Here is a 10,058-nt window from a genome sequence, read left to right on the forward strand (position 1 = left end):
TGTTATATATAATGATCATGCTCTAACAGAATCAAGCCACACAAGATGCATAAAGTTGGTTGTCTCTTTTAATCTTCAAAAACTTTATCAAAATTGTATTTTAAAAAATAATAAAAGTTCTAGCTGTTCTAGAGAGGCATGATATGCAGGTCTTCCTCCATAATCAACATTTAGGCAACATTAAGTAGCCCAGTAGTAGTAGCAGGTGAGTACTGGAGGTACTGCAAGTATGAAGTGCTGGAGGAAGTTGAGTTTTGCCTGCATGAAATATTTGGATTGGCAGCGGTGACGTTTCAGTGAGGATTGGAGGGAGAGTCTAGTATAGAAGAGTGATATACTTGCCACCTGAAGGTGCCAATCATAATTACCCAATCATGTAATTTAAGTGATATTTGCACAGATCCAGATGCTCCTCTAAAGGAATGAAAGGAGAAAGCAGTTAATCATGTGAGATTGCTTTCACCATCACCCAAACCTCACAGAACCATTTCCACACTGAAAATGCACAGAGTTGGCTAAAGTGCAGGAAAATTGAGGTAAAAATAATGCCAAAGCATATTACTGTTTCTGAACAGTCCTGCCAGGATCCCTAAAAGCAACTTTTGTCAGGAGTGGATCCAATGTTACCATTGTGAGATAACAAAAATAGAGGTCTTCTGGCCTTACATACAGATCAGGGAGATATCATTGCAAGTCTTCTCCCTGATTGCACTTGAGAGATAAAATGCCATGGTAGAAATCATCTTTGGCATAGCAGCTCAGATGTGGTATTATCTAACTGAAATGTCTAGGTGGGAGGATTTGTGGTTAACAAAACTTACATCTTACATGAGTAAGAGGTGCTCAGTGCCACATCAGATGGAGCCACATAAGGCAGAGAACTGTTACAAAGGAAAAAATGGAGGAGCGTAACACGTTTTCCAGAAGGTTCTCAGACTATTCAGAATTCACATAAATTACATTTCTCTCATGCCTAATTGTGTACCTTTCTGTCCAATCTCCTTTAACATTACACATAGCCAGCAACGTGGCCATGTTGCCTCTTTGCTCTTCTCTTCCCTGTCCCATCTTCTGTGCTATCTGCTCAGCAAATATTCCTCTTTTTACATTCTTCTCCTATAATTTTGCTAGATGCTGGATGCAAAAGGTCATTTTATCACAAAGGACGGGCAGTAAGGTGTGAGAGAGAAGCATTTAGCAGCTATATTTTTATACCTCTGCAGGCAGTCCTTATGTCAGAAGAGACGTCACTGATCAAGAATCAGAACAGATGCCTGTTTTAAAAGTACTAAAAGGAACACAGCAAGGTATGCTCTGACATAATTCACCAGAATGGTCCCACCTGACGTCCTTCAGGGATAAAAGGCCAGAGATACCTATTCTGAAATGAAAAACAGAGAGGCTCTCCTTCTGATGCCAGATCTACAACTGAGTACTTTTATGCAAAAAAGTGCCATTTTGTACCCCCTGCAGGCATGCACAAGGTTTGCAGTGAGATGAATGGGGTTAAAACAACTTTTGAAAATCTTAGAGTGTGCAATGACCAGAGCCTGTTATCTTACCAATGCCCTATTACTTTTGCTCACCTATGCTATGCATTCAATAAGCAGAACAGCAGAATTGCTTAGTTTTGTATGAGACACCACCACCCTCCACATTACCACAAAGCCATCCAGTTGTCCTTAAAGACCATATTATTATAGTATACTACAAAGACTATACACCATACTATTTCACAGAACTTTACAATGTACTCTGTAACTTTCTATGTAGTCTCAAAAGAGCACTGACCAAGTTTTAAGGAAAATACTATAACTACTATAACTCAAAATTTGTAGTGTACTTACGGCAGACAGGAAGAAGAGGTCACTATTCTGAAGACAGAACAACCATACACCAGCTCTCCATAAGCATGAAAAGTGTAGAACAAGAAATAAATATTTTCTGAATGGTGGCCTGGTTAGGTACAGAAAATTTTTAAATGCACAGGCAACACTGATTCTTCCCCTGACATAAACATTATTTTAGATATCAGTGAAAAAGACCCAGTGTCTATCATAGAAAATTAAACAAAGTATTTGCAACAAAAACAAATCTGACCAGTGAAAAGAAAGTTTCCCGTACCAAAAAGAACAAGTTCCATCCAGAAATCTGACAGACCAAGGATTCCCATCAATAACCTTATCTTTGCATAATATGGAGACTCAGGTTTTTAGCTGACCATTATCTGACTCCATGCCGATCCTGGAATTACCTCCATACTTCAGTATCTTAGTACTCTTCTCCAAACCACAAGCAGGCAGAAGCATCTGACGAATACTGCCTAGTCCAGCCCCACACAATAACCAAAGAACAACTGATGTTGGAGGGACACTTTTTTCTTTTGATGCTTGGAAGATTGTATTGGAATTTCTCTTGTGGTTTGACATTGCAGGACAGACATGACTTGGTTAAGTGAACACTGTAGGTGACAGCTTTGTAAAGGCCTTTTCTATGAAGTTTGTTCAAAAGAACAAATGATAATCTCTTCCCAGGGAACAAGGAGACTGGTGGTATATTGCTCTATATAAGCTGTGCTACCTGTCCATTTGATATACCCTCAAATTCAGAGTGCTTTCAATTTCAGAAAGAGCTCTTCTGCAGGAGCTGATATCTAACCAGCCCTAGCACAGTAGAGGTCACATGGACAAACCAACCACCAAGTCATGTGAGGACACAAGGTTGGAATATTGCCAAAATGGCAAGCATTGCAAATGAATGTTAAGTGCATATGAACTATATGTGCTGTAAAGTTGATATTCCTTCAGACAAAGGTCACAGAATCTGTATTTCCTTGCCATATGTTGAGAAATGGGTGATATGAGTCGTGAGCAGAATCAGAGCTTGGTGCAACCAAGCACACTGCTCCAAGACTGTTTAAACTGATCTAATTCCAGATTACCATGGCCCTCCCATCCCTACATCAGCTCTACATCTCATACAACTACATGTTAAACTCATTCAAAAAGGGCATTTAAAATAATAATAATAATAATCACTTTCTTGCTACATTTGTTTCAGCTGCATCAGGTGCCTGAAAAGATTCATGACATGCTTACAAGAGGATAAATGCTCTTACAAGGGAGGGAGGAGTAACACACAGCAGGGAAGAAAAATATCCACAGATTGATCAGTTTAGGCTACCACAGGTCCCATTGCTTGAATACTTTCATGCTAATGTACCCTAGAAAGAAAGTATTGTGTATTTATCAATTTTATTTTTCTCCATAATATATTAATTTGAAAATAATAATAATAATAATAATAATAAATACCTTGCAAGTTGTGCAAGTTGTTTGCAGCTATTGACCAATGATTATACAGTTTACTTAAGAAAGGATTGTGATCACTGGTGTTATTCTTTGTAAATTTGTCCAGTTTAAACAGAAGCAACATCATTTGACACCATCACCACACTTTAAAAGCTATATAAACTTAACAGTGCTACAGAAGTAGAGGGTTTGAATTACCGAAAAGATTTTTAAGGGTATACTTAGCAGAAAGCTTATAAACACTGGATCTCATGGCTTGGGCTTTGTTTTTAATAAAAAAATATTTTCTTCTTGATATGTGTTACAATTTTCTCTGTTCATCTATACAACTGTAAAGTTAATTGTATCGCATGAGATCAAAGGTCTTCAATACTAACATCTGCTCTGCCCAGAAGAATTGAACTTCACAGGTTAAAGGGAAACCACAGAAACTGCTTAAAAATATCATAGCTGACATGTTAAAAAGTAGAATTTTCCAAGATGTGGCATCCAAAGGATATATTTCAATGGTTAATATTTTGTAATTGTTTTTTAGTTTTGACAATAGTCTGGTAAGAAATGCAGGCTGTGAAGCTTGTTAATAAACTCAGAAGAATGATAAATTTTCTATGAATCCAGGTGGTAAATTTATAAATCTGTTTGTAGTAGAATGTGTATAAAAGTGGCATGGTTATGGTTGTTACCTTCAAAATAAAGTGCTTTACAAAGGCAAAGAAAAAAATAAACTTTTGGTTTAATCACCTGACCTTCCAATATCACCATCCTGGTTAAATTTGACTTGAGATAGTATACTATATGCAAGCTGAAACATCAAGGCTTAACCAGCTTCTTATGTGATGATTTTTGCTTTAAAATTAGTAATAAATTCTTTAATATGTGTGTGTTGAGAGGACTACTATCAATATTAGCTACATTATCAGCAGGAATAGTAAAGGGAAAACAAAACAAACAAACAAACAAAAAAAAACAAAACCACCACCAAGAACAACAACAACAACAAAAGCAATCAGAGGTTCATAAATAATTTACAACTTTTCCAACTTAGGCATTTAGTTACTGAAATGGAAAAAACATCTTAAATATCAAGACTATCATCCTGCCAAATTTCAGATCGACTTTTAATGTCTACTTCTTCAGAAGTCCATTTCTAAATGTAATCCCTCAGCTGATTTTAACATAGACTGAGGATTGACACTGCATACATTCATTTTTTTCCATGTATAGAACTATTGGCATAGGTTTGGGAAATGTTAATTAAATATGCTATCCTTGGGTTGAAGGTGTGCCACAAATTTTGAGAAACTAGTAACTCAAAGACAAAAATCCAGGAGCATTGGGAAATCTGAACAAGTAACAGCAAATTGTTTTGAGTGAAGTTGATGTCTTAGAATGTATATAAATAAATAAATGAATAATAGCAACCCATTGAGATTATAGCAAAAACAGCTAATGCATAATTTTGCATGGAATTAGGAAAACGTCAGTCATAGAAGGGATTACTGGCAAGTGTCCTGCATTCAAAGCTTTGTCAAGTTGACAGATGGCTTAGTTAACATTTTCTTTTACCAGTCTACTGGACCAGTTCCCATGACCCACCAGAGGTATGTTATGAATAAATGTAACTAAAACTGTTGTTTCAGATATAGCTTTAGCTGTAACTACTGACTGTAGAGCTAATATACATTCTTTCAAGAAAACGCTTATACTCCTTTTATTATAGGAGTAAAACTTAAAAGGAAGCTCTCATCTGTGAATATTTAATGCATCTGTATTTTAAAAGGTAGATTTTCTCTTCCTACTTACCGGCAGGATAACTATCAGGGCAATGAACCCCTTGGATACACTTTATTCTACTGAAAGACGAGTTTTGCTCATATGCAGATTATATTAGTATAGAATAAACCTTTCAAAAAATAATAAAGGTGAAAGTCTATTTGCACAGAAATACTGCTATCAATATCCATGATTTCACACCAAGGTGAACTGCTTCGCTATCACTACAAGGTGTTACACATTTAACTCCTAGACAAAGTATTGTGGCATAAAATCCTTAGCTGAGATAAATATCCAGGTTTCCTATAGAGTGAATAAACCATTCTGGGTATCAAATAATGGGATCCCCATAGACTGTTATCCACAAGCTTAAAACTAGCTCCTCAATGATTGCTCCTGGCTAAACTGGGATAGGTGATCAGAACATCACCACAAGCAGTATATCTGGCCCAATCTCTTTTATGGTAGAGGATCCCCTTCTCCATTTTCCTCCCTTCCCTTCCCTTCCCTTCCCTTCCCTTCCCTTCCCTTCCCCATGGTGCATGAGGCGTGGCCACAGGGATTTCCTAAACAGAGAGATGTAGACATAGTCTTATCTGTGCCGTGGAGACTGCATGGTATTACTTTAGTGTTGCCAAGCTAGAATCCAAATTCTCAGCTGTAATAAAATATAGCATATAAATATAATATTGTATTGAGTACAAAGGTTACACATAGCACATGAGTTAGCATAACACTTAGAGTCCTTTGCTTTCTTCTTTAACACAGGTTCATCTGAAACCTGAAAACCACAGCATTCAACAAGAGCTGAATATAAAGTATTGTACTAATTGACAGTGACATTAACATAGAAAATTTCACTGCAGCAATTACGCATCCTATTTTAAACAATATTTATAAAGGGTGATTTTCTGTCAGGAGAAAATCCAACAGGTAAGTACAGGAAGCTAGTTTTTCTTGTGCAGAAATCTGTGGTGCCCAGCATTTTATTATTGCTGTCACTTTCAAAGGACATAAGGATGGCCTTCAACCATATAATATCAGAACCAGAGAAAACAGCTAACAGGAATACACTATCTATAAAAACTGCAATAAAAAACCTGTTTTGTTACCACCTGCTTATGTTGAATATGGCTGTTAGCTCCAACAGTGTTCTATGATACTTTTTATTGTGTTGAAATTCTATAAAATTTGATCACTGCTCGGTCGCAGATAACAATATATTTAAGACATGCTTGGCATAAATGAACACATTAACATTCTTGGCTATACCACAATTATTTTTAAAAGTTCTGTTCTGCATTGTGTAGTTTTAAAATATTTGAAGCTGTTCTAGTTCTTTTTGTCCCCAGCCAGCAGCATTTTGTTTATGCTATTTCAGCCCATGTACTGAGTCAAATTTCACATTTCCACTCACCCAAAACTCTCTTTGAATTCAGTTCTGTTACTTTATCCTTCCAAATAGTGTATGATAGCCAATTATTTCCAAAAACTCTTATTGTAAATATGATTGTGTAACAATATTACATATACAAGCACGGGCAGCTGGATGGGTTTTCAGGGGTCTCTTTTCTGAAATCTGTTGTCTGTACAGAAAAGAATACTGAGTTTGTTGTGAAACCAGTTCTTAAACTCAGTATTTTAAAGAATTAGCAGAACAATTAGCAGTGGCTTGCATTCAGAATTCACCACCCTATGATGGACATACATTACAGAAAACTGTTGAAAAGCTGTTAATCTCTTTGGAGTAGTTTGGTGTAATTCTTTAATGTCAAGAGATCCTGAGAGTCTGGAATGTAGCTAATTATTTCCTCTCAGTAAAACTGGATTTCCATAGCTTTGCAAAACATAATTGAAAATATGCCTCATATCTGCTAGCATTTATAAAAATTATAGAATAAATGTGATAGAAATATTGCTGTATAGTAGCATTTGAAACTTCATTTAGCAATCAGTCACTGTGCTATCCTTTGATTGCCTTAATTACACTTCTTAATTACAGAAGTAGTAAGTCAGCATTGATAATTTTAAGCCCTTTAAGATATAGCTGAGTTTTAGTTATTTCCTAAAATTTTAGATTGTAAGGATACGTTCAAAAATCTAATCTCAACATATGCATGTCAATGGCAAGTAAGAACACGCACATCCTTTAGTTGACATAGGAAAAGTCAATGCAAAAGATGAAGCAATCCTAATATTGCTAAATTTTTCATGTACAAACAAGAAGCCACAAATAATTGCTAAGACCTGTCTGGAGATGGCTTGTGGAGCTGTGCTTTCCCCACCACCTCCCTGCTCAGTGCAAGCCAGGATGATGGCGTTGCTGAACTCTCCCAACATTCACCCAGGACCCCAGAGCACAGGCTGGAGGGCAAACCATGGCATAAGCGGGCCACACTGAATGAAGAGTAGCCCACGTCCATTTCTCACGTCCACAGAGAAGGAAATGTTCCCTTTGTTACAGCCACAGAGAACCTGTTCCGTGCTGTGCCCTAGATACAACCTTACACTGGCTGGATAGGCACAGGGTTACGATGGGGCATCTGAGCTCCAGCACCCCATGCTGTGGCAGGAGGACTCAAAATTCTGTGGATGTTGTTAAAAGATCCTAAACTTCCAACTACATTTAGGCAAGAAGACATGGAAAAAGAAACATCTGTCTGCACTTACAAGGAATACAAGATTTGCAAGTGTAATGTGAGAAATTCCAAATACCAGCAGACGTAAAGAGTTCAGGTTGCCTAGTAATGCTGATTTCCACCTCCTCCCCTCACCTATTGTTAAGGACTATCTCATCCACATCAAAATGGTAATGAAACTTCTGTGTACACCTTTAGCATATCAGTAGAAAGTCCAACAGTTTAGGTTAAACTAACAAAGAGGATTTAAGCACTGATTTTTGTTTAAGAAGCCAAGGGACAGTGAACACATTGTCTTCCATTGACTGTCCTAGACTGGAAAGCAATGAGCTCCCAAGCTGCAGTAAAATACAGCAGAAGCATTGAATTGCACTAATGCTGCAAATATGTAAATATAGCCCCAGCAACTCACTTCAGGCCTAAAGACCGAATGTGTTCTGATGAATGTGAATCTGATGAACACTCTGTTTTCAGAAGACTAAACCTGAGCAAAGAGCAGCAGCAACGTCACCCTCAGAACAATAGGGACACCCTGGTACCAGCCATTGCCCAGGACTGCTGGGGCAGCCAGACATCAATGTGACAAGACCAAATATCCAAAGGACTCCAGAAGAAGCAGGCTCTAGCCTTAAGAAAGGCCAGCTTTTCCTCATTCCACCCTTACCAATGTGATTTGTAACAATTGCTGCAAATACGGAGATTTGGGTGACTGTATATGTGATCAAGATTCACCCACTGGGCATGTAAAGCTTTGGTCAGTCATTATAAAACAGCTATGGTGATTTAGGGTATCATGACCACTGTGCCAATGATTACTTACTGCATAACTAAACTGATATATAGGAGTACTGAAACAGCTTGGGTTTAATATTTTTCCTGCCAAGAAACAAGAAGCAGCCGGAGGCAGTGCTTCACATCAGGGCAGCTCCTTCCCAAATGACTGTTTGTCTACCTCCTTATTTAAATCCAGCAGTAGTTCAATAGATAGTTTAAGCCAACACTGCTACCAAAATGAAGAAATCTTCCCACATGACCCCCTGCTAACTCACTGCCATCTTTGTGTCACCACCTCCCTTTGATCAGCACAGGTAATTTATGGGACTACAATGAACCTGACAGAAAATATGTCAGGTCTTCACCCTTCCTCTCATTTTTCACGTGTTTGTCTGCTGATGGGTCTCATAAGACCACAGAGCTCTTGTACTGGCAGGAGGGATGTGGACAGTGAGGGGTCTCATGAGGCAGCAGGGGGGACAGGGGTGGCACCTTTCACTGGCAGTGGCTTGGTTCTCAACAGCACCCCAATGCCTACATCAGCTGAGCAACTCAGCATCCAGAAGGGAGCCACCTGGCAAAGGGGCTGCAGTGGACTTTTTCTTTAATACAAAGGACAGAATAAATTTATTTTTTAATCATGACATGTTTTTTTTAAATCATTTTTAATCATGGCATAAAGTTTTGGACCAAAAAAAAAGTGCATCTTTGAAAGCTTTTTGATTCTACACATGGTTTCCACATCACAGTGTCTCTCATAAATGCACAGTTTTCAGTATTCACCTGGGCTGTATTAGACAGATAGTTTAATAACATCTTACACTATATCCCTGAATAGCAATATTCCTAGTAACAAATATAGTGAAACATAGCAGTGACAAATCCCAGGCAGTTTACTTACTTGCATAAAGTTAATACAATATTTTTAATGAGATCTTGTGTGTTCTAGCAAATGTTTTTTCTGTTCTTTCATTCAAATAGGAAAACAAGTAGCTTTTCTTAGCTACTTCTTTCATAGCTTTTCTTGCATTCAGATCACAAATGCTATGTTTTTATGGTATCCTTAAATATGTATTGGAGCCTGAATATCTACTTTTATACTACTGTATCTATAAAGGCTTATTAATATGTCTTTGTGGCAATTTAATACACTGTCTGTGTGAGTAAGTTGTCTGTACTCTTTTGGTATGATCTCAAGGATAATGCAAACGGAAAAAAGACTGGGAATGTCAATGCAACATTATTGGAAAGAAAAAAGATTTCAAAGTAGAATATTTCCTGGTTTCTGAAAGAGAACGATGAAATACAGATGAACATGACAACATCTACCTTATAACAAAGATACCCTGTGCTTTTTGCTGGGTAGAAAAGTGCCTGGGAACAGGAGAATAATGCATTTTTCTTTTCTTTTCTTTTCTTTTCTTTTCTTTTCTTTTCTTTTCTTTTCTTTTCTTTTATTTTCTCTTTTCTTTTCTTTTCTTTTCTCTTTTCTTTTCTCTTTTATTTTATTTTATTTTCCTTTCCTTTCCTTTCCTTTCCTTTCCTTTCCTTTCCTTTCCTT

Source organism: Oxyura jamaicensis, chromosome 3 (genome assembly GCF_011077185.1).
Source record: "Oxyura jamaicensis isolate SHBP4307 breed ruddy duck chromosome 3, BPBGC_Ojam_1.0, whole genome shotgun sequence".
Classification (NCBI taxonomy): domain Eukaryota; kingdom Metazoa; phylum Chordata; class Aves; order Anseriformes; family Anatidae; genus Oxyura; species Oxyura jamaicensis.